The sequence below is a fragment of the Pseudochaenichthys georgianus genome, chromosome 7 (assembly GCF_902827115.2).
Source record: "Pseudochaenichthys georgianus chromosome 7, fPseGeo1.2, whole genome shotgun sequence".
Classification (NCBI taxonomy): Eukaryota; Metazoa; Chordata; class Actinopteri; order Perciformes; family Channichthyidae; genus Pseudochaenichthys; species Pseudochaenichthys georgianus.
Window position 1 is genome coordinate 5,220,107 of NC_047509.1, and position 26,889 is coordinate 5,246,995.

General features: G+C 41.4%; 1 protein-coding gene across 2 annotated transcripts in view; it reads right to left on the reverse strand.

Moving 5' to 3' along the window:
• The window catches only part of kcng1 (potassium voltage-gated channel, subfamily G, member 1), a 43,121-nt gene that overhangs the window by 10,125 nt on the left and 6,107 nt on the right, over window positions 1-26,889 (reverse strand). Inside the window, exons 2-3 of one of the 2 annotated variants that reach the window (XM_034086459.2) lie at window positions 10,458-10,496; window positions 8,975-9,146 (exon numbers count right to left, since the gene is read on the reverse strand). The gene's annotated coding sequence lies outside the window, so the exon portion shown is untranslated. Of the gene's footprint in view, window positions 1-8,974; window positions 9,147-10,457; window positions 10,629-26,889 lie in introns of those variants that run through there. The other variant, XM_034086458.2, reaches the window with a different exon arrangement.

Below are 26,889 nucleotides of genomic sequence, written 5' to 3' on the forward strand. Positions count from 1 at the left end.
GCTTTTTCGGTAGTACGTGTGGCTTTCATTTGCATTAAGATTGTGATGGCGGTAAACTAAACTTAATCCTGTGATTAAAACTTTCTGTGTGTATTGTAAACAAAGGTTATTCAATGGCTTAACAACACATATCAAGCCAGATTTAAGGTACAATTATACAATAATAAGATGTGCAATCATAACACAAACATTATTATAGATCTGGAAATGCAGTGCTGATCCATGGGAACGAAAGGATGATTTCTAAAGCGGCTCTTTTACAGGTTCATATTTGTATTTTGTGCAAATTCCTCTGGAGGGAACTTTGGGATTGTAGCCTTTGTAGACGCTTTACATGCAGAACAACCTTTATAACACACGACAGGATAGGGAAACCCTTTTAAACAAATACCTAGTAGTTTAGCTTTTTCTAAAATGAAGTCGAGTACAAGATCCTCCTGATGACATACAAAGCCCTCCATAACCTGGCCCCATCATATCTGACTGACCTCCTCCACAGACACACTCCCACTCACTCCCTCCGCTCTGCTGCTGCCAACCTCCTGTCCCCCCCCACCCGGACCAACCTCAAGTCCTGGGGCGACAGAGCCTTCTCCGTTGCTGCACCCACCCTCTGGAACTCACTACCCCAATCCATCAGAGATTCTTCCTCCCTAACAGCATTCAAAACATCACTCAAAACCCACCTGTTCAACACTGCATTCAACCACTGACCCCCCCTCCCCCCCTATTTTCTGTTTTGTTTATCTCTTTTTGTATTTCTTTGTCATCTATTTTTTTTTTTTTCTCTTGTCTTTTTTTCTCTTCTTAATTCTCTGTCAAAGCGTCTTTGAGTTTCATGAAAAGCGCTATAAAAGTCCCATGTATTATTATTATTATAAGTCTACAGGCCTCCATTTACTGGTTTACTGTATATGGACGAAAAGTGAAAGGAAAAGTTTAACATACACAAGTAGTTTGATGAGAGATGTGGGCCCATTTAACTGCTCATTTCACTTTTGGCAGGAAGGCTATCAAGCATATTTCCCAAAATGTCCTAAAGATTACATCACTAAGTGTCAACAAGAGGGTTTTAAAATAAATAGTTTTCAAATGTTGAGTCAAAACAAGGATGGTGTGCTCCAAACAAAATGAAGACATATCTCTCATGGGTGCACAGACTTGAATTGAGTTAAGCTTCAATACCTACAACCTCCAATCTTATTAGAAAAACATGCCAAGTGCCATTATCTTAGCACTATGAACATGTCAGTTATGCGCAATTACACATGATCACTGATCTAAGTACATCAGGCAACCAGGGAAAACAATTTCATTCCCTACAGTCTGCACGAACAGCTGGTACCCACTGCAGCCTGGAGATAAACAATGTGTCTGATGTTCTCCTCACTGTTGTTGGATAATTCACTGATATAACGGTTTTGTGCAGACACAGAGGAAGCTATAATTAAACACTAAAATGTCTGGTGGTTACGTATTATAATTCTATTGCATTGGGCGGCTTTCAAAAACACTACAAGGTGTTGGTTTAGGTGTGTTCTGACTCACAATCATGTAGATATTTCCAGAGCATTTCCAGCATTAAAGAGGCCCTATTATGCTCATTGGAGCATTTCCTTTCCTGTGGTGTGTGTTATGGCAAATATGAAATATGGTATTAACGTTTAATAGAGTGTAATCCTAATGTAATGTAACTGCTGATGCGTGGAAATGTGTGATAACAGATGTCTTTGCAAGGGGGTTTTATGACACTACAGGAAGAGAGGGTGAGTGGAAGGAGTTTACGATTGGGGGTTATCTGTGTATCCCATTGTTCTTTGTGGGGTGTGAGTTTTAGCATACAGTGTTGTGCCATGAGGCAAACCACCTGGCCTCACATGATGATGATGATTGAAATGTCAATAACCTTTGATGTCTTCCTATAAGGAGGGTCTGTTTTAGGCTGGAGCCACACGAGGACGATAACGCAAACGGACCGAATTCGATATCAAAAAAGTTTTCCGTCCACACGCAATAGGCACCGGAAACGTGTCCGTTCACACGAGACCGCTCGAAAGCGCTGGAGACGCTGTAGTACATATTCCGGGCCTGTAAGTGGCGCTGTACTCCTGCCGCAAAAGCAGCGAAGAAGATTTCCATGGTTGCCCTTCTGTTTATTCTCCGCGGTGGCTCTTTTTCTCCCTCCCCGAGGCAAGCGTGTGCTCCTGCTGTAATTCTCTCCGGTAGTCCACCAGCAGATGACAAACATCCACCTCTCCGCCTCTTCCAAGGGACGAGGGGACCGTGCAGCAGAGTTTCCGCCGGTCAACATGTTCGTTAAAGTTTAAATCTTCCGGACAAAATTAGAAAAGTGCCGGTCAAAGGTCTTCTTTGTTATTTATTGAGCTTTAAAACAAATTGATAACGACTCTATATAATAATACAAAACGGAGCCTCTCTTTTCCTCCCCCTCTTCTGAGAGCCCAGCAGCTGATCTCTGAGCGGGAGAGGTGGGGAGGGGCGGGGCTATTGCTTCATCGTTATCAGGAAATGATCGTATAGGCGTAAAGCCGTTTGCCCCCCAGAGCGTTTCGTTTGCAGATCTACCCACCTTGAAACCCGTTATCGTTTTATGCGTTTCCATGTCGGCCTCGTGTGGCCGAACCGCAGGGGCGGACTGGGACTACAAATCAGCCCGGGACTCTCGACCGGCCCACTTCGGTACCGCCGGCCCACCGCGGTACCGCAAGTAAATACCGCTAGTAAATTCCGCTAGTAAATTCCGCTAGTAAATTGTCGGGGGGACTGGGGGGGTAGACAATTTACTAGCGGTAGACATTAAGGGTAAATAATGTCTACCTCCGGGCTGGTGGACTTGTATTATCACGGGCCCCACCATTGTAACCACTGGCCCGGAGCATTCGTCCAAAAAGAAAAATCGACTAATAATGAAGAAAATTAACACATTTGTTGCAATAGTAATTTATGCACTAACTACATTACTACTTGTACTACAACATTTTAATCATCAGTTCTTCCTCATTTTCCTCAATTGTTCATATTGGGTTTATTAAAATAATGATATTGTGGTCATTGTTAAAAAATGTCTGCTATTATTATTATTTGTATAATGCACTTTCTGCCTTCCTGTCATTAGGAGTTAGACATAATTGATTTGATTAGAACCTTCATTATCCTAAACTGCTGGGACATTTCGCCAATACCTTTATATTGTCTATACTCTTCACTTACTTGTCAGCATAGGTCGGCATTGATGTACAGAGCCGACAGAAGACCTTGTTTATATTGGCATCATATTGAGAGGTGCAACCAGTGACGCGTCCTAACACCAGGAAGTAAGCTGCTGGTTCCCTCCACAAGGGTTTTGGAATAGTTGGAAATAAGGTCTGTGGAAAACAAACCTGTTTGATAAATGCACGTTTTGTTCAGCCGGATAATCTCCACATGTCTACCCTACTTTTATAATTTTCGAATCATAAATCTAATCGATAGATTATAAAAGGGTTTTAGGACTCGTCACTGCAGCCAACTCCATCGATCAAGCTGGCTGAAACTTTCTCTCCCTCTTCTTCTCATACTCCCTGTCACTCTCCTTTAACTCCTCCGGTGACTTTCTTTTATTTGAAGATTGTTTTTTGCCCGGCGCTTGGCCGGTTACCGCTGGTATTAAAAACATTTGGCGAATGGTTAGGTGGCGCGATAGTCTGTAGTGAAGCAGCGCGCTCCCGCTCACGGTAGCCTGCTCCCGCTGCGCTCCGGAGCAAACAGCTGTTTGCTTTTCAACCAACAACAACAACCGACTCACGGAACGCTATGTTGTAGCGTTGATAAACGAAACAATTTAACTAAATTGCTAGTCAAACTACCAATACCACAGGAAACATTTTTATATTTTTAGTGGCCCGAGCGGGCAAGTGGAAAGTACGTTATGCTGGCCCGGGGTGTCTAAATAGTGCTTCCGGGCCAGCGGGCCATTTAATGTCGAGCCCTGCCGGTTACCGGCCGGCCCACATCAGTACCGGCCCATCGGGATTCGTCCCGAACGTCCCGATGGCCAGTCCGCCCCTGCCGAACCGTCTATATGATAGAGAACTGTAGCGGATATGACCGTTATCGTCCTCGTGTGGCTGGGGCCTTAGACAGAACAGGACACACTCTTTGGTGGAGGTGTCTGCTTGCAAGCATTAAAAGAAGATCTCAAAATACTGTAGCGACCCTGTATAGGGTGCTGAGGGTGTCACTCAAGCATCCCGCGTCTCTCTGCCAATCACAGAGCTGCACGGTGATGCTGTTCGAGGTGCGGGCCTGTGGTTGGGGGAGCAGAGGGGGGAGGGTGGGGAAGTTGTGACGTAGACGCTACTATATATGGGAGTGAGTTGGGGTGTAGAGTTCAGTGCGAGGATAAACCTACAACCTGTGCATGTAACCTGTGTGTGCGAACAAAGGAGTTAATAAACCCTCCATAACTTGAAGCCTGTTTCCGACTCCCTTTGTAGAACGCTACAATGGTTTATATCGATATTGTGTTCCTTTGCATATTTGCCTAACTCATCTTTTACTCTAAGACTGATTTTAAGTTGCTACGACATGTGTTATATAGGTTTGTGTGCATGTAAATGGTCTGCAAAGGCAAACATCTAAAATAGATTTCTCTCCCACACACGGAAATGCCTCAATTGGACAACTTTGTTTACTTCCTTAACATAGTGACATCACTACGTAACACTCTCGCCTCTATTGGCTAGCGCTCCAACACATTGTACGTGATAGGGTAAGGGGCGGGACATCTCTAAGCGGTTGACCAATCACAACAGAGCCGGCCAGCTAACCAATCAGAGCAGACTGGGCTCTGGTTTCAGACAGAGGGTGAAAGGAGGGGCTGCAGCACAGGCAGTATGAGAAAAAGAAGCTTTTTGAACATTAAAGTATGGAGACATGTATCACATAGTGGGGCCCCTTTAAATCTATTGTATTGCGTGGTTTTCTAATACACTAAAAGGTGTGTTCTGACTCACCATAGTTTGTTCTTGGCATTGCAATGTTTTTAGATCTACATCGTAAACACATGTAAAAATAGGAGAGAGAAGGAAGGAGAACATGTTTACTGTGGGGGCTTGTCACCAGTGCAGTGAGGACCTTGTGGCCTGTGTCCAAACTAATTTAATCAATTACAGTAATTTAGGGGGAGGCCGGTTAGCAAGTCAGGAATTAAAATGTCACTGCCTTGATTTGCAGCACCACCTATTCTCGGTCAGGAAGGAGGCCTCGCTTTCTAAAACGGTACATGGATGTGTCGCTGAATGCTTATTAGGCACCTGCACTGTCAGCCTCAGGGAGCGCTGATTACAGTCGGCATCGTTTTCCACCCATGAAATTAAAGCCATCTGCCCCAAGATCTTCTCTCCCAAACTGATTTTTGGCATTATTAGATAGGAATATGTCTCTTTTGGAAACCCTTACATCTGCACATCCTCCATATTTTGAGTTCAGTTATTGTCCATCAAATCAACAATTGTCCATCACAACCAAAACACAAGCATGAAAATCTTTAATCTTTTAAAATCCCTCCTTCTTGCTGCTACAAATCCGTAGATTATCTCATTCTTCCTGCATGCAGCGGAGGTTATCGATACGTCCACAATGCATCACCAATGCTCATGCTCAAGCCTCCCGTGCTCTCCCCCTAGATTAAATCACACTTAACCCCTTGAGGCTGTTTGATTTCTCACTTTGCCTTCAAACCGACTGTGCTTTTGCCTCTCTGTACAGTCGCAGGAGCATTTTTTTCAACATGTTGTTTTTTCTCTGCTCCGTCGTGCCTCAGATGTCTCCTCTGGGGGATGCAGTCTATCTGGGAAGGAGAGATGAAGCAGTGCAAAGACAGCGAGGGCTGTTCTCCCCCTCCAGATCGGCAAAGGTCTGGCCTCTCTCCGTGCCAGCGTTATCACAGCTAAACCACAGGGCATGTTCTCCAGATTGCCTGGTGACTCACAGGGTTGCGAGTCTCTGTTGCCGTACCGCATTGCGTATGCATGTCCCACAGTGCACTGCTCGAGAGTCTTTGGAGAGCTTCAATACCGCCAATACTCATTGAAATTAATTTAATGAGCCCTATAATGATACCGAGCACTGCACGGTTGATGCTTCAATTATTTTTGAGGCCTTTGGAAGCTGTTGGTCTGCAGAGCAATTTGTAGAATCAGTAAGGATTGTTATAATTTAGGATTCAAGATGGATATAAGCCATCCGTCGTCAACCGCTTATCCAGAGTCGGTCTCAGAGGAAGCAGCTCCAGCAGAAATATATATGGATATTAGCTTTTTGTTACAGTCTGGAATATAGCATATTTTCCCTCTTTGAAGAACATCGACATGAATAGTTCATTTATTAATAATCATTGCTATTTATGCATATCTGCACATGGGATGCGTAATTTGCAAAGAGTCCGAATTGGACAGATTTTTCCAATCTCTCTCTGAATGGAGGATTTGCAATTCAACTCGACTCAGTCTGTGAAACACAAACACATGGTAATTAAGCGGCTGATCAGTATGTCGGAGGAAAAGTCTGAACCTCAGAGACTCACAACTAGAGTGAAGCATATTTGCCAGCTGTTTGCTTTCCGGTGACAGCTTGTTAGAGCGCCGTCTTAATTTCCGTGCACACAACGTAAGAACCACATTCAATGAACATAGCAGCAACGCATGATTGGAGAAGAACGCTCTTTACTGAGAAGCTTCAGTGCAGGCTAAATGACCATTCAGATCACACGATGTCCCTTTATATACTTTAACAACATTTCTCCTCCTGTTCCCTTAACAACTCACTGTTCACTAATGGACTATTAGAGGATGGTTTTAGCAGGAATGGACTTGAAACCACAGAGACGTTGCCCCCTCTCTGTCTCATTCTCTCTCTCCCTCAGGAACCTAAGGTCAGGCCTGCCCGAAGCTGTTCTCTGGAAAAAGCCATTTTCTTCCCGTAATTCCAGCAGGAATAGTTGTAAACATAAATGTATTTTTGTGTTGTTGTTAGTGGGCGGCATTAATGCATACTGAAATCCCTGGAAGAAGAAACCGCTCCGGGGCAGTAAATGTCTCCCTCTCTATGTGGTCCACCACACTGCGCTGCTCTCCGTTTCTGAGGGGCAGAGAAGTGCGCTGTGTCATCAAACAAAATGTAAATAATGAGAATGTTAGCATGAACATGTTTATTTTGTGTTCTTAACCATTTCAACTTCAACCCACACATGTGCTGAAAAAGTGCAGCGCATCTAAAACAGCTATCCCTTTCTTGATATAGCTGCATGATCTTATTGATCCTGTTATGCTTATTTTCAGATTAATGTTTATATGTTCTGCTCCTACTGTAACATGTTTAATACGCTCTGAAACGGTCTTTTCCTCATACTGCCTGCCTTCACCCTCTGTCTGAAACCAGAGCCCAGTCTGCTCTGATTGGTGAGCTGGCCAGCTCTGTTGAGATTGATCAATCGTTTAGAGAAGTCCCGCCCCTTAGCTAACCATATTATACACGTGTTGAAGCGCTAACCAATAGCAGCACAGGTGTTACAGAGTGATGGCAAGTTTTTGAAGTAAACAAAGGACTACAATTGAGGCGTGTCAGGCAAGGGGGGGGGTTAAACTTGGGAGGGAACTTTGGGAATTGAGCCTTTGCAGACCATTTACATGCACTAAAACCTATATAACACACTAAAGGAAAAAAGCATAATAGGGCCCCTTAAATGCTTAAAAAAGGACAAACTTTTGAAATAAATGTCTCCGCAACAAAGAGCAAATGAGAAGCATCACACCTCTGTCGTTTCCTGTGGACAGTTTAACCCTACCCCAACAGATCCCCCCTAAAGTCTGAGCCATCCGGGCATATCGGCATCACTGCTCCACTTATGCCTCAGCACTGCTCCTCCTAGCCCCAGCAAACTCTACCATAATAATTATTGTTGACTATATGTAATAAACCTAGAAAACATCTCACCATCCCCTTTCCACCTTTACCGACTACTCCCGGTTTATTTAAATGTGTCCTGCCTGAGTGGATGATTGGACACTCACCATATGTGCTGATTATATAAAGATTGCAACACATTAAGTTCTCTGCATTATCTGTGTGTATTTTCACTTTTGATGCTCTTTTTTTCTGCAGAGCTGAAATCATGTATAGAATGTATTTTTCACAGGCTGATAGCAAAAGTGGCGCTGAGGCCGGGGCGAGTGCAGGCACCTCATCACCGTGAAGACTGTCTGTCACTTTGGATCGAGTGTTTCAAAGGCTTTCTGCAGCGGTACTCAGTGCACATCTCTGCGGGATGAGGTGACAGAAACCTACAGGCACTGACCGATCAAAGACAGGTGATGGAAAGCTCTTCACACCATTAGACTGACAGTGACAAAGTGCTTTAGTTGATGAGATGGAATAATGGAAACAGACCAATAACCACACAGGGATTACAGTCTGGCTTTGTTTGATGGCTGGAAAGAATGAAGAGTCCACTTGATGCGGAAAGTGTTGATGTTGAGTGCAGATAGACTTCACAGAAAATGACAGTCCATGCCATATGAGAAAAGCTGCAAGTGACAGTTGTGATTTGGAGTGGATTGATAAAAAGTGATCTCGTCAAAATATGCATCAAATATGTAGCCTCAATGTCTTGGCAGAACGCTGTGACAGAAGTCGGGATGTTTGATGATAGGGATGAAGGGATGTCTCATACAGGAAATGAGAGCCATATGTTTTGTTTAATGCTTCTGATCTTTTGTTCCAAATTGCCATTGAAGTCATGTCTTGTCTTCACATGATATGGCAGATGGTCGTGTTTAAAATCAGAAAACAAAATACCATGTCAAATGAAAAAGGTGCAAATAATTCAATTGTAACCCTTAGCACAGTTGAGAGAGGTCATTTTTTGCAAACCCTGTGAATGCGGACAAATTGAAGAAAACTTGATCCTACTTACATTTTCAAAGCACACCCATCCCTCGATTGGTGTTGACTCTGAGCCTTGAGCAAAGGTCTGTGTGTGTAGCTTCACACCCCGGTCCTCCTGGGAAATAGAGTTGCTGGTGACAGCGACTCGTCGATCCGTTTTAATGACACTTCGTGATATGTATCTCGTTCCCTCGAGACACCTGGGAATAGCAGATTATAATTAGTTTGCCGCCCCTTTCTTTGTGGGGGAGAATCAGCCCGGTCGCTGATAGAACGGGAAAAAGTCATTAGTTCATCTCATTACAGTCACAATTACCTGGAGGAGGGGGAGAGAATGATGTAGCATCACGTATCATATATCACCGATCCAAAGTGAACGAGCCATTTGCGTTATGGAACTATAATCACATTATGGGGCATAATCTTCAAAGAGAGACCATGTGCTGTGCTGAAAATGATCACTTACGGAAACATAACATCAGCACTGAATCACTGTTTGAGGACTTAAAGTGTAAAGTACATTTTTGTTTTAAATTGCAGCTAGTTTAAACTCCGCCTTAAAGGTGGGGTAGGTAAGTTTGAGAAACCAGCTCGAGATACACTTTTTGTTATATTCCATGGAATGCTCTTAACATCCCGATAGCAATGAATATCTGAAGTGCTTTGACAAAAAATCCATAAAAAAATGTCATCTGTCGAAGCCGTAATACTGTAAAAAGTACAACCAATCCGTTTAGCCGGGCAACGGATTGGATGGCCTACCTGCCTGTCAGCCTTCCATCGGGGCACAAACTTATCTCGTGCCCTCATTGGTCATGTGCGCGTTCGTGTGTGTTGGAGGAGGGGCTCTGTGAGGAAGTGGCAGATTTTCTCCGGTTGTGTATTTTCAAATTCTAGCGATCTCGAGCCGGTTTCTCAAACTTACCTACCTCACCTTTAAGGAATAACTTTGCGAAAATGTGTCTTTGCAGCAGTGGACCTTTACTCCGATGAAATATCGGTAAATGTTGACAGGTCATAATGAAGCGTCTTGTTACCATGGTGTAGTAGAGTAAGGGTATTCATCCGCAAATAACTGTCATACCAGAATCAGAATACCTGTATTAGTCCCACAGAGGGAAATGTACATTGTTACAGCAGAAAAAGAGCCAAAGACAGCTTAGTGTTACGTGGAAATGTATGTTAGTGACATGTTGAGGATAGGTTTAAATACAAAAATAAAGTAATACCACTTTTAATCCAAAGTGGTCACTTCTTACTGTCAGAATATTACATGACAGTAAGAAGCACTGCATGCTTGCATAGATCAGATTTGTTTTAAGTGGAAACAAAACCATAGACATGAAGGTGGTTATCTGTAACACGCACTAAGTAAAGACCATCTTTCTCATATCAACCCTTAGGACATCAGCGGAACATGTCAGTCAGCCATGTGACAAACTCTCAAAGTGTCAGAGTGTGCGTCTTAATGTACAATATACGTATTGTAAGATAGAAATAAAAATACTTACTGTGCTCCAGATTCAGTTCCCGAGCAGCTGTTAGTTTTGCTGAAGGCACAGAGAAGAATGCACATGAAGAAAAAAAATGAAATGTGTTTTCAGCGCCTGCTCCATCCAAGCACCGGCGCTATGCGTGTGGAGTACGGGGAGGTTGTTTGATGATCATGAGCAACAGGCTGCCTCCCCTCCATCCCTCTGCCCTCTCTCTCTCAACTCCATCCTCTCCCTCTCCTCTAACAATGACATCAGAAGTGGGTGTGCCATTATACAAAAAAAGCTTTTGAGAGAAACCCATGGCAACCAACATCTAGAGAGCCGTGCGTCCCCTAAATGAGAATAATCCCCGTCTTTTGATTATTGAATCACACACAGGTTTATCTTTGCCCGGTGGGTTACCCTGCTGAGGGAGAGGGAGGGAGGCGAGGGGGAGGAAGGGCTGCAGTAGGCAGACTCACCAGGGTGTCCAATTTTAGACAAGTGGTGGGAATTCATGAGGTATGGTGATAAGGATGAAGGGATGGCTCACACAGAGAATGTTTATCACCACCAGAGCCTGTATGGGTTTCTTCTTCTTCCCCATGTCCTCCCAAGGCACATTGAAGTCATATCTTGCCTTTAGAGGATTCAGCAAATGGTAGTGTTTACATCCAGAGAAGGAAATGGTCACTTCATATCCAATGAACACAATTTATAGAGCTTACCATAACACAAATGTAACGTGCAGGTGGTACACGCATGCAGGTTGTCCGCTGAGCATTCACTCAAAACTGTGTCTGAGTCTATTATCCCTTTATTGATCTTCCTGTCTCGAACTGAATTGAAACGGCAGAGGTAAACACACATGACAATCAATCCAGTGTATTATATTCACTCCTGTCATGAGCCATAATGGCACAGTGGAAACACCTAAATGTGTCATTTTTTGGTGCAGTTCCAATTTTCTATCCATGTCCGCTGTGCATGACTAAACTGTCAAAATAAATGTGATTATTATTTCATGGCTGTGGACCGAACAGGAAGCATGGGCTTTCAGAGATGTATTGTAATGCAAAGGAAGCATGTCGTTCATGTAAGCCAGGTATGTCTCCGGACTCGGAGGATTGTGTTTTTCTAGCTGGATGACCAACTGAAAATAATGATACAGACCAGAATGAGAAAACATCCCAACATCCTATAGGTATAGAGAGAGAGAGAGAGAGAGAGAGAGAGAGAGAGAGAGAGAGAGAGAGAGAGAGAGAGAGAGAGACAGAGAGAGACAGAGGGAAATAAATCTGTGCGATGCCGCATAGGAGTTTAAATTCTTAAATGCTGATTTTATGTTGAGCGATATGGGAGATGCAGTCTTTGTCAAAACAAACAAAGTTAAATAATTAATTTTTACATGCACAGCTGCATCCGCCAGGCTGCATATTGATTTTGTCTGACTGATGGTACTCAGCGCATTGCCAGGCCACAATGGCAAACAAGAGTTCTGTGTGATATACGATCATGCCCCATCATACCAAGACCAACAAGCAATACTTAATTCCAGACATCCTTCACAAAAGGGCTGAAAGGCAAAAGCACATTGCAAATAATGGAGGAGATTCTTTTCAATTTAATTACATGAACAAGACCAAGCCATTCTTGATTAACATTAGGCCTATTGGATTAAATGAAATCCTAATAATACATGTTGACAAAACATACAGATCATCTTGATGGTGATATGAATTTGAACAAGGACAATCCACCTAATATTTGTGGAGGAATGTAACCAAATGTCAAACGAATGACTGACTCTTTGCCAGGAGGCGTTTAGTTGGGCATGAGTAACAGGGATGAGCTAAAAACAAACAACATCCACTGCTGTACCATCTTTTATTTAGAGAAATATTTATTTACATAACCTACTCCCTTTTCTGATCCCACATCTGTCCCATCTCCAGTCACTTTCCAAAGTCCTTATTGGAGAAACATTGGAGATTGTCAGTGTATCTCCAAAGACAATAGTCATACAACATGTCATGCAAAGGCTTAATAGGTGTTGAGATGTGTCAGTATGGACGGTTAAAATCCAAAGCGGTGGACCAACCAGACCCAGAACTATATTGACATTGATAGAACCATGCTGCAAGTAACAGTGCTCACAGAGCCAACATTTTAATTGTAGATTAAAGATGACTTGTTCGTGACTAAATCTTAATATTTGCCAATTGTGGCTTGACATTTGAGTGGGCCAGTGTGTGTGTGTTAACTGAGCTTCAGTTAGAATCATGGCACAGAGAAGGGGTCGACATATATTCAGAAATCACATCAGTAATCCATCGTTGCTGTATTTGCAATGCAGACTATTAATCACATTAGAATTCAGCTATGCCGTACAAATCAGGCAGAAGTAGGCTTTCTGGAATAGAAAATCATCCACAAATGATTAATAGACCTTTAAGAAACAAGCACCAGCAGTGATTGCACACACGTGTTCACTTGCTGATTATTGATAATAATAATTGCTATATTTATTTAATACACTTTGTTCTGAGGATTGATGTACCAAATGTACTCTTGACATTTTTCTCAGTTGTGAATTGCTGCCTTTCTACGGCTTCAAAAGAGGCCGAATGTTCAGCCTTACCCTTTGATGCCCCGGCTTTAGAAGAATTGTATTGGCTTCATAATAAAAACACCTTTTCAAAAGGCAACTTTCATCTTTAAAATTTGCAAAACAAAATTGAGAAAGGTCATTCATGTGTCGTCCTTTAAACTTCCAAGGTTACGAATAAAGAACACAGACGTGGTTCAATTTTGGTGGATAATTATTGATGGTGTTTGATACATGGTCAACAAACTATAGTCTTTTCTGTTCACATTTTAGCGTGAAGTGAATCTTAACACATGCCAACTCTTAATCAATGTGGATTAGATGTTTTCACATCTGGTGTGCCACAAGGCTCACTATTTGGGTGCCTGTTGTTTTCTTTATGCAGGAAACTTTGAGCCAAATAATGCTAATAGTTCTGCCGCTCTAACTCAACAATAGCATCGAAACAACATTTCAAATAATGGATCCAAGATCAAAATCACATCTTTCTAATCCCATTTCATGTTGTGCCACCTTGTAAAGTTTCATCGCAATCATTATTTCCAAAATAAATTGGCTTTGCAATACATTTTGTATCAACATTACATTTAGATAACTCCTTGATTGAGTTGATTAGACATCTAATCTCATCTTGAATCTACAGTATAAGGATATTAATCTGCTCATCAGACTCTTTACAAGAAAGTAACCACGTGTAAACCTAAGATTGAGCTAGTCTTTTAACTCTACTCTGAACCCTACAAAGTTACTTGTTTGGCCATGTTTGCTTATGTAGTAACGACTGCATTTCAACTTTATTTCCTAACACACTTCCTGGCAGCGGTGCATTAACAGTGCTGGACATGAACCATTCAATTAGAGCCATCTTTACTCTCCTTTTGTTTTGCACAGACATCTAATCAGCATCCGACATCATGTGCATGAGTCACTTGGGCAGAAACTGTGGGTTGGTTCAAAAAGCATTCATGTTGACCCTTTCTCTTTTGGTTTATGTGCACTACTCAGAAGAAAGAACCCACTGATTTATTTTGACAGAAGAAGCTCTGAGAGTGATTGCTTCGGTCTGCCAGCGAATTGGCATTTCCACCGAAGTGTTCAGGGGTAGGATAAAGCAGTGGCACCAGAGTCACTATTTCAATCAGTGCTTTGAGGGATGGTATGTTTTATTGATCGGGATGACTCACATCTTTCTGTGTGCTGGAATACACTTGGAACCCATAAAAATACAGATACATCTCATACGTTTATTTCCTTTAATTAAATCAGTGTGGTTCTCAATAACAAGCATGCCAATACGTATTGAATTGTGTCCTAATGTCTCTCTATTACCCAACTAACCTGTGAACATTTAAATGGAATAGGTCAAATCTAATAAGACATCCAGGAGGAGTACAATTGATCTCGTGATGCCATGTTTTGTCACCATGAAAAGCTAGGTGAAAACTTTGTGGCAGGCATTCTTTGAATATCAATGGTCTTTATTTCCATACAAACAGACACACTAGCTCTCTCACTCACATAATTGCATGGGTTCAACAGCTGGTCCCTATCATTGTAATCAGAGTTGGAATGGCTTTCTTTGTTATTAGCGCTGCTTGCTCACTGCATATAAAGCAGGTCATGCAGCATTATTTTTCACAGTAACACAACAAGAATCTAATAATAGGCAAAGACATTGCAGCTAATGACAATCACTCTCCTTATCATTCCGTGTTTTTCTGATGGTGTTAGCAAATGGAAACATTCAACATGCCCTATCCTGGCTCTGATGAATTAAGAAACGTAATGAGTGTAGGAGGGAAGATATAGATTGATCATCTAATTTTCTCATTAGCTGCACAAAGGTCGATACAACAGCAATGATGTGCAATCTGCAGAAATCCCTACATATATGAGCAAAAGCACAGCAGCTTTTCTCCTGTGATGTGTGGAAGCCCCAAGGCTGTTTTTCAGGTCTCAGGCTCGAAAATGACATTCCCAGAACAAATGACCATATCTTCCCTTCTAAAAGGGATACATTAATAATCTTTTTTCTCAACGAAATTATAAACCTATGAGTTGGATGTAGACAAGTCAGAATCAATATAGATTTTTTTTTATTTGAAAGTAAATTCAGATTGAACATAGAAAAGAAAAATGTAAATTATAGTGTCCGTCCAAAAATTACTTATTATTACTTATAGTGAAAACCACCCTTGAATGATGGGATAGTAGACTAAAAGCTTTAGGAATCCAAACTATAGCATATAATAATTACCCTGTATCAAGATTGGTGCAAAACAAGTGGAATTTGACCTTTTTAGAGAGGTTTAGCACAAATAAACCCACTTCTGGGGTCATTTGGGTGGATTTGCTCTTTGGGAGGATATCTCTGGCCCCCCCGTCAATGTTGATGATTGACAGCTGTTTTGAACCGTTAGAGCCAATAGAATCAAGGGGAAGTTCCTAAAATCCATCTAAACATTACCATTGGTGAATGAATGCCAGCAACCACAAAACCGGAAGCTGGGTTGTAGCTCTCACAAGCATGCAAATGAAATCTCCGTTTTTGAGGGTTTTTGACAAAAATGGAAGGATGGATTATCAGTAATAATTTTAAAGTGACACAGAGACATTGGATTAACCTTGAGCAGCGTTTTTATTCCCTTGAACACAACTTTTGATCACAAAACAGCAAAGGTAAGACGTCATTATTGTTATGGTTTTAAAAACGGATGTTGTTTTCTTGCTCTGTTCTGGCTGCTAGCTCAGTGAGTTCTGGTCATGCAGTGATGAGATGTATACCGATGGAATCTGTGGAATCGTTTGTACAGATAATATGAAGTATAAAAGATCATTTTTTGCTAGTTATGACCGGAAGTAGCATCAGCCCGTTTTCGCTAAGGGCTCATTTAGACGCTTCTTGTGAGAGTTGTGTTTGGTTTCGGTAAAAATTGTTTGTATCGTCAGTTAGTTCAGTTTGTTCCCGTTGGATGGGTATGACACATTCATTGTTTTTTAAATGTTAAGAAGAAGCCCTGAGACACAGTTTCGTGAAGAAAAAAAGCCCGTAACCCCTGCCAGCTTAACAGGTGATGAAAGAAGGGTTCAGATACAGTCTGCGGTTCAGATACATACTTCCATAAAAATAACAATACAATATTTGAAACATACTCCTTTAAGAGTAAAGGTATTGCATTCAATATCATAATTCAGTATATCAGCAATTTATCCAGAGTAAAGGTAGTCATGCTGCAGAAAATGCGCTCTTATGATACTGTATATTAATTAGAGATGTCCCGATCCGATCACGTGATTTTCAAAAGATCGGAATCGGGAAAAAAAATCGGGGATCGGGACTTTTTTTTTTTTTTTTTTATAAATTTTTTTTTTTTAATTTAATGTTACAAAACAAAAATGACCATGTTCACGTCTTAAAGTCTTCCTGAGGACTTAGTTTTGGTTTAAAATTACACAACATCATGTATGTGTTGCTTCTCTTGGGCTTGTTTTCAGAGTGGTTTTCAGAGTGATTTGGAGTGGGCGCAGTGTCTAATAGTAGCAGTAAGCTAACGAGAGGCTACGTTCAGCTGGTGACTCGGGAGTCGGGACAGAGAAAATGTCAGGAGTTTGTAAGTATTATAAAATTGAAAGCGAAGGCAGTGTAACAGCCAGATGCAATGTTTGCAAGGCAGAGGTTCCGCGTGGTGGAAAGAACAGAGCTACGTTCAACACGACCAATCTAATACGCTACCTGAGAAACAAACACCAACAACAACACGGCGAGTACACAGCGGCCACTCAGGTAACGGCACTGAAACAACCAACACTTTCAGAGACTTTCAAAAGGAAAGAGAAACGGCCCCAGAACAGTGAAAAGGCCAACACAATAACAGCCAAGATAGCTGAATGCATCGCGTTGGATGACCAGCCGTTATCTGTTACCTTTTTTTTCTCTTAATGCATTGGATACAGATCGGATCGGGAAAAATCGGTATCGGCAGATTGTCAAAATCAAATGATCGGAATCGGATCGAGGGCAAAAAAAGGTGATCGGGACATCCCTAATATTAATAAATACATCTAAACCTCCCACCACTGGTGATTCATAGATAATTTACAACGTAAGCATTCAACTCAATTTGTTTTGTTATGTTTGCTAAAAGTCATTCAGATGTGGAAAAATCATGAAAAATGGATGCATGATTTGCACTATCTGTAAAAATCCCCCTCAAATAAGGTTTAAGTGTGGATGAGGCACATCTGCGCCTGTTTGACTGCGATCAGTCGTAATCTGAACTTTACTTTGCAAACACAATTGAGGTGATCTGACACTGCATGTGTCAATATTGCAGCTAACCTAAGTGCGAGTTGAAGATAAAGATAACCTCAGTGTGAGCTGGAATCAAACAAGAGCAGAATGAGTATACAGTAAAGAGAAACCTGCTATCACGGAGCGAGAGTCAGAACATATAATGTATGACGTGTGGGCGGTGTTTGTGACCTCAGCCTATTTCTGACAGCTGTCAGGCCAAAGTGTTAAAACAATACACTCTTCATGCTACTAACATGTGAACATCTTCAAAGACGGCGGCCATTAAGAGCTGTACATTGAAACATATGAGTTTTCAGCCCTCTTCATTCAGTTTCAGAGAAAGAATCTGCAAGATAACCTCAATGTATGTTCAATCTTCTTGATATTAAATATTCAGGAAAAATAATTGAAAATCTTCACTCTGATTTAGTTTTTAATGTGATGGCACATTTTACCCTTTACGGTTTTCATTATGTGTAGAACCGTCCACCTGGATGCTCTAAACATGCCATCTTTCAGAAGTAGCTGACGGATCTATTTTAAAGCCTTTTTTGTTGGCAGGTAAAGTGGTCCATCTGTTGGGTGAACCACTTCTGATGGTTCCTCAAATATGAGCTCTTTTTGTTCCTCTTGAAGTAAAGGCCTATTAAGCAGCTTTATAAAGACTCGGAGCACACAGTGGGCTCAAGAGGCTTAAAATGCAGCCGGATCAAACTGGCAAAAAGAGATTGATGGTGAACAAAAACAATCACCATCTGATTCAAATGCAGGCTTTTAAATTAGCTTGATCAGTGAAGCTATGTGTTTTACATAAGGCAACTAACTGTAATGTTCCTGTAAGACCCCACGAGCCATATCCCATTGCCTTAACCTGCAGACACAAGCTGTGAACACAACATAAACAAGTCTTTGTAAGTCATACATGTAAGAAAACTCCTACAACACATCCGGACACAGAGCAACAAAAGCATCATTTTAATCTGCGTTCCTGAGAAGTCCACTATTTACTCTCCTTAAACTTCTACTTTTGGTGTCCACACTTAGAAACGTATCCGGTTCTACAAGTTGCGTGCTGTTTGGTGGTGAGCAGGTTGTTTGCAAGAGAAAAGTGTAGATATTTCCTCGATGCCTGCTGCAAACAATGCTATGAGACCGAGAGAGGGCCGTCCACACTACAGCTTCGACAGCTTCAAAAACGGTTTCCAACGCGTCTGCCCATTCACTTTGAATGGGGTGACGTCACTTTCTTTTCGCCGAATTGCATTGTGGGAAGCAGAGCAGAGCTTTCCTGGCGTTTCAGGCTGCAAAAGTTGAGCAATGTTCCGGTACGTCCACACAGTAGCTTTAAACAAATCTTGAAAATCTTGGAGCTGGGCGTGTCTGAAAGCTTGGGGATTTTTTGCGAGCAACGCGACCAACAACCAATCACATGAATCTCCCGCCCCCGACATACAAAGCATGTCCAGTTTCACCCACTGTCTCTGCCACCTCCCTCCATGCCTGGTTCCTCCGGTTTGTATCCCGGTAAATAGTCTGGTCGTAAAGAACCGGGTGATTTGCTACCGTAATTTCTCGTTTGGAATATGAGGAAATGAACTGCGGTCTGGCTCTCCCAGTATACACATGGTTTGATTGGCTAGCGCTTCTACTGTCAGATTTGCATAAACGGGATTTTGATTGGCTGACACTTCCAGCTCAGCTTCAAAAGTTGAACATTGCTCAACTTTTGAATCCTGAAAATCCTGGAAATCTTCGCTTCGCTCCCCCACAATGCAGTTCGGCGAAAAGCGAGGCAAAGTGACGTCATCCCCATTCAAAGTCAATGGGCAGAGAAGCGTTGGAAGATTTGTTTAAAGCTGCTGTGTGGACGTACCGTTCAACTTTTGAAGCTTCTGAAGCTTTCGGTGGAAGTGTCAGCCAATCAAATCATATGCCAGTACAAGCTCTAGCCAATCAAACCGCTGCTTGTGTGTCAGGGGCGGGAGATTCATGTGATTGGTTGTTGGTCGAGCTTCAGACACGCCCAGCTCCAAGCTTTTTTTTAAGCTGTAGTGTGGACGGGCCGAAGACTATTATCAACCGCAGTAAGTGCAGTCTACACTCAAACATTGTGCTTGCCTCTGTGAGGAGAGAAAATTACAGGTTGTGAAAGGGAGAGACTGAGTGCTTGCGAAGAGACAAAGTTGTCAAAAATAGTGTGATGAAAATGTTCCTCCTGTTACAGCACTCCATTTTAATTGAAGCCTGCATCTTAAATTAAACTTCCTACATTGATTTTCATGTTCTAATTTATAGATTGTTTTTTATGTTCAGTTTAAATGTAGGCTTTTCATTCTATCAAGCATGTTTTTCACTGCACGTACAGGAGAGGATATGATGTGATGTTTCAGGACATAGATTAGAGAGGGGTTTTGTTACGGCGCAGACATCCTGCTGAACACATTCGAAAACTTCCATTGGATTATAAATTCACAAATGTAGTAAATACTTAAGATTAGTACATTTGAACATATTCACCTTGAATCCAGTTTAGAAAAGGTGTAATTATCTCAGAGGTGGTCCAAATGTTTAAAGCGATGTCCAGACATTAACCAGTTCAAGAGGAAATACAGAGACATTATTTTCTCGAGGTACAGGGATGGGGAAGGTGGTATGTGTACAGTATATGTGTATATGTGTGAGTATGTAAGTGTGTATATGTATATGTGCATATATGTGTATGTGTGTGTATGTATGTGTGTATGTACATATGTGTATATGTATGTCAATCAACAGGTAAAGCAGATTAATAAGAAGAAGAAGAAGAATAATAATGATAATTATTGCAGATTATAGATTATAAATAAATCATTTAAGGACAAGGGGGTGAGATTAAATAAGTGATACTTCTTCTCACTCCTTTTCGAACACTAGATGTGGGACTGTTTATGTTGCTAATGCTTCTGTTGTTGTTGTTGTTGTTGTTGTTTTGTAATTATTTATTTAAAATGTTTTATCAATCAAGTTATTAAATGAAAAATCTAATCCAAATCTTTTTTGCTGACCACCAGTGATGAAAGTGTCTCCTTGTAGTAATGTGAAGTATTATCAGGGTGAAGAACAAGGTTTCTCATCTATAATATATCAAGTTACTTCTTCTGCAAGAAAGCATATTAAAGAGGGCCCTGTTGTGCTTTTGGGGGGTTTCCTCTTACAGGTTTTCGTGCATGTAAATGGTCTGCAAAGGCTAAAATCCCAAAGTTCCCTCAGAGGGAGTTTCTCTCCAACACACACCCCCCCCCCCCCCCCCCCCCCCCTGCCTGAAACGCTTCAATTGTAGTCCTTTCTTTACTTCAACAACATAATGACATCACTCTGTAACACGTGTGCTGTTATTGGCTAGCGCTCCAACACATTGTACGGGGCGGGACATCTCTAAGCAGTTGACCAATCACAACAGAGCCGGGTTCAGACAGCAAGACCTTTTTGAACATTAAAGCTAAAACATGTCATAGCAGAGGCACACAATACACATATGAACCTGACAATGAGCAGAATAGGGCCCTTTAAGATATTACTGCATGGCTGCGAGATGACACGATCTTCTGCTGAAACGGATAAGCAACCTACCATTCAGCGGGAACAAAGCACGAGTTAGGAAGTCATTAGTGAGTTTAATGACCTGAGACTGTAATTGCACTATAATCCCGCTCTGCGTGTTCTATACTCTTCTACCAGAAGCATATTACACAATTTAAAGTTATCGTCTAATTCTTGTTAAGCCCTTTAGCTGACGTCACACGACGAGACTATGTGTAAATGCAGCGTCTTGGAGCGTTACAGCTGTTAATGACAGAACATAAATTACTGCATCACATTAATAAAAGTAGAGAAAACACAGTTGGCATGGTGATATCATATCCACATATCATTCACACGCTCATTTGTCAAGAGTTCACATGGCTCGATACCAACAATGGCTCAAGCTCTTAGCCCCGCATGAGGTGTTGTCAAGATGCTGCTGCAGAATAATGATTTCTGTGTTATTAGTTGTGTTGTTGCCATGGACAAAATGTTTCCTTTCCGCCCCGCTCTTTCTCCAGGGACTGAATATTCAGCCTGACCTGCATGACTTCCCTCTTAATTCCCTTAGCCGGCTAATCTTAGCTCTAGGATTCTGGTAAAGCACACAATAGCATTAAGAGGCTGGAAGATCTCAGAGCTGCATACTGTTTCTGTCAATATTGTTTCCTAAGATTTCTTCCAGTGTTGTTGTTGTTGTTGTTGTTGTTGTTGTTGTTGTTGTTGTTGTATGATGATTTTTAAACGACAGCTAAACACACGTCTTTTTAGATTAGCTTTTTATTAGCAACTCCTCACATTAAATGTTCTTTTAGTCTTTATTATTTACCTTTATATTGTTTTATTTATTTTATAGGTCTTAATCTTTTTCTTTCTGTTGTACCTATATGTTCCCCTTGTTTATATTATATTGTATATTGTTGCATCGACTCAGTTGTCCTGTGTCTTATCTATCAGAGAAACCATTATATATTTTATATTTATCATACATTTGACCTCGATCGACCTGATAAAATGTTATATTTTATATGTACCTTTTAAAGTTCTTAACAAATAATCTGAGGGGAATTTCTTGTTGTTTGTTTTTGTGATGTGCCATTTTGTAAAGCACTTTGTGCTGTATGAAAAGTGCTATATAAATACATTATTATTGTGATAAAGTATCATTTAACTTTGCCTGTGGCTATGTATAATTATGTACAATTATTTGTATTTAGTTTGTTTGGCTTTAAGTTGGTTAAAATCGGATGATTAGTTTTGTTTTCACGTCATATTGAATTGTCAATTGCATGAAATGATGAGCTGTTTTGTTTTTGTTTTGTTTAATGTATGTTTGACTGTGTGTGTGAGGAAGAATAGCCAATGCTCATGCTAGTGCTAAAGGCCCTGTCACACTGTCCCGAAATTGACACCTGATGGACACACGATAAAGGAAATGTTCAAATTCGGCTCTGATCGTAGCAACATCGGGCCATTCGTGAGGGCATCTAACCCCCTAAACGCACCAGGAGCGTCTGCGCCACGTTACGTTGCGGCTGCGCCACGCTGCGACCTCCTCCTGCGACCTCCTCCTGCGACCTCCTCCTGCGACCTCATCGTATGACCGCCGGTGGAGTTTCTCAGGCTCCGGCAGCAACTTCGTGAGCGGCAACTTCGTAAGGCACTCGTGAGGGCATCTTGTCAAGTCGTGTCATCTTCGTGTTATCATCGGTGCCATCGGGCATTCGCCCTCACTCTGATCGGGGCGAATGCCCGATGGCACCGATGATAACAAGATGCCCTCACGATGGCCTTACGAAGGGCATAATTGACACACGAATTCAACACAAAAATGAACCTTCGCAAGGTCCTTCGGCTATTTTTTGGCATGCCAAAGATTTTGCCTCCGCTCACGAAGTTGCTGCCGGAGCCTGAGAAACTCCGCCTGCGGTCATACGATGGCTTAAGATGCCCTCACGAATGGCCCGATGTTGCTACGATCACAGCCGAATTTGAACATTTCCTTTATCGTGTGTCCATCGGGTTGTTTTATTGCACAACAAAATCATGTAAATATATTATGTAAATAACCCAATTTGTGTTCTGTGAAACTAAAAAGGATATAATATATTATTTTGAAGGACAGTTGACAGGAAATTGTTGTTGCTATGGAAACAACATTACGGAGAAAACGTAATATTTTCTACATATAAAGACGGATAAAGTAAAGAACAAAGTCTGAAGATATCAGTACAGTATCATAGTACTGTAACATAATTGTTTTTGGTACTTTCATTGCAGTTGTATGTCTTAAATGTAATGTAAATGTTGCCTTCGTGTGTGGTTCGGGGCCATCTTCGTGCGAAATTCACAATTCCATATTCGTGTGTCCATCAGGTGTCAATTTCGGGACAGTGTGACAGGGCCTTTATGGGGATCCTGATAAAATATAAGAATACGAATTTGAAATACAGAGCTCTGTCGAGGATAATAATAACAACGTTGAAAATACGTGAAGATGTCATTTCATTTCATTTCAAACCTTTATTTAACCAGATTGGTCCCATTGAGATCATAGATCTCTTTTTCAAGGGAGACCTGCAGTATATATGAAGATACATTTTCTATGCTGGCCAACCTGTTACGTACTTTAATACTCATTTTAAGAGATTCAAATCCTTTAGCTCAGACCACTTTAAATGCTAAACACCAAAACCTTTCCATAATCTTCTATCATGACAGGGAAAAGCACAGGTGGAAACATTTAATTAGCGATGGTTCTCTTCCATTAAGTGTCCCTGGAGGCTTCAACACTGACTCACTATTGGAAATACCAAACCCTGGAACTGGCTCAGCGAAATGAAACGCATCCATCATTCAATGTTATTGAATGGGACTGTGCTTTTCTCTGCATTCACTTTTCTACATGTCTGCCATGTAATTGAATTAGTGTTTTAAAGTCGTGTTTAAAATGGCATGGGGTGAAAATAGTATAAATATGCTTTTTACATTTTGATACAGAGATACATATTTGTTTATATTGTTTCCTGCAGTCTGTGATTTCTTTTGCGTCAAAATGTGCTTGTTTCAGTAAAAAAAAATGAACACGTTTTTATTCATTAAAACTCTGAAATGTTTGGCTTCTTTGTGAAATGTGTGACTATTCATCTCACTTAATTAAGCCCTGTATTCATCCTGTGCAAAATAAAGCCATCATGGTTTAGGCGCTGGTTTTTAATACAAAGAGGAAACTACTTTCCTTCCCACTGGTTTTCTACACTTTCTAACCCACGGGAGTTATTCCTTATCCTTAATTAATCTGCAACCCACTGTTGGTCACGGAGAATGACTTCCACTCCAACACCCACACTGCTCCTGATACCACCTAAGCAACCATTTTAGCTTAAAGTCTCTACATAATTAGCTCCACAAAAAAACGTGTGCAGATCGGATTATAAGGGTCAGCTTTAGCACATAGCTTTTGGTTAATGGCACTTCATTGTACTCTGTGTGACACATCTGCTCAGATTGATTTAGTCTACAGCACCAATCCCATTGGAATACATTCAGATGCTATGACGATAACAACTATCACTTTGTTGTTCTGGTTTATGCTATTTTAGGTTTCAGTTTCCCCCACAAATAGTTTGGATTGAGTTTGATTATGTCTTCATTTTTGAATAAAGTCAAACATAATTGCAGTTATTAGAAAAGAATGGAAAAAGAAAAACAAATGGTGAAGAGCACTACACATTGTCTCTAGACAATTGTGACTGCTAGGCAGCGGTGGGAAGTAACTAAGTAGATGTACTACTCAAGTACTGTACTTCACTACAATTTGGAGTACTTGTACTTTACTTGAGTATGTCCATGTTATGCTACTTTGTACTTCAACCCCCCCTATAATTCAAAGGTAAATCGTGTACATTTATTTTGTACCTTAGTACTTTGCAGATTTGGATTAATGATGTGAAATATAATAAGCTCTTAAACGTGGGGTAGGTAATTCACTTCAGAAACACTTTCTGTTATATTCCATGGAGTGCTCTTAACATCCCGATAGCAATGAATACATTAAATGCTTTGACAATAAATACAAATATTGTATCTGTGGAAGCCGTGGCGCTGTAAAAAGCTAGACCAATTATCTGCCTCGGCCCACGGCAAATAACTGGATGGCCTACCTGCCTGTCAGCCTTCCACCTGTGCACAAACTTATCCCGTGCCCTCATTGGTCATGTGCGCGTTGGAGGAGGGGCTCTGTAAGGAAGGGGCAGATTTTTTTCGGTTGTGTATTTTCAAGTTCTAGCGATCTTGAGCCGGTTTCTCAAACTTAAATCAGACTTTAGTTCCACCTCGAGTAAATTCACAAGCTACCCTTCAATATACAAAGTCATTAAAACTACCTTCACCAGCTTTTTTTATTTACTTTATTCCTCCTGCTTTCTTCAGAAGAAACTCTAACGAAAGAAAGTGAGGTATCAAACTGTGCAGCTCCTCTTGCTCTCCTCCTGCTGACGGGGAGCAGCTGATGACCTTTGGTTTCACGGGGAGCAGCAGGATTCATCCCTGTAGAAACCGCGTCGTCTGATCACTGGGGGAGGTGTGAAAATGAGTCACATGCACTCTAAATCAGCTTGGAAATGGCATGATAGGTCACTCAGGTGTGGAGGTCGGTGACCAGAATGGGAGAAGGAGTGCATTTGTAAAAATAGCTGAGCGGTTCCTCTGAATATCCGGCTGTTCAAAGACATATTCAGCTCAATGGAGCACAACGTGCACTCGACATTCTCTCTGTCAGTCGTGAGCAGCATACTCTGTGGTGACGGAAATACGGTGTTTTTTAAAATGCCACGGACTGATATTGAATTATTTAGACTTTAGTTTGATGTAATTAATGCAAATACATACTCTTCATCTGCATGATATAGAGGGCCATCCCAATGTGTGACTGTATTAGAGATAAGAGCCCCGCTGACCTTCTCCCGAGGCATCTAATCACGCAGCGTTTACACCTGGGATGCAAAGCGGAGAAGGATAGAAAAACAGCAGTATGCTGAATCCCTGGGATCATAGCTGAAGACTACAGGGCTAAATTAATTTTATGTATTCAGGGTCTTGAAATTAATGCGCCTGTGTGAAGGAATGATTGCGAGCAGCTGTTACCAGTCAGGTGCAGAGTGGCATGTCAATCTACTTAATTATTGTTAATTATTTTAGAGAATAACTTTCAATTCCAAAGCCTTAAAGAATACAGGCCAATCTACATTCCTGGAAATTAAAATACTGCATTATATTCTCCCAGTTACGTAGTTAAATGTTAATCAATCTTGCAACCACTGGCTATTTGTCTGATGACTATAAGCCTTTGGGGGCAATGGGCTAAGAAATCCTTTTAATATGATGGATACATTATGGTACTGGCCTTATTATGCTCATTTCCAGTTTCTTGTAGTGTCTCTCCTGTGACATGTCTCCATGCTTTAATGTCCAAAAAGCTCTTTATTTTTCTCATACTGCCTGTGCTGCAGCACCTCTTTTCACCCTCTGTCTGAAACCAGAGCCCAGTCTGCTCTGATTGGTTAGCTGGCCGGCTCTGTTGAGATTGATCAACAGTTTAGAGATGTCCCGCTCCCAGAGTTGGGTGTAACGCGTTGGGTGTAACGCGTAACGCGTTATTACAGTAACGCGTTACAAAGTAACGCGTTACTGTAATAATATTACTTTGTCAGTAACGAAGTAGTGTAACGCGCTACTTTTATAATCCAGTAATCACACTACAGTTACTAACATTGCCCCGACACGCGTTACTTCGTTACTTTCTAAAATCAGTCATAATCAAACCTCAACAAACACCTGCAAAGAACACATGCTAGGTGAAGCTAACGCACATAGCTGTTGTTTATTTATATCACACACACGTAGTTCTTCTTCTCTGTTTTCCGGTTGTTGCTTGTTTTGAATGATGAATACACACTACCGCTGCCTGCTGGTAAGGAGAGTTATTGCCACTCACGCATGCGCAG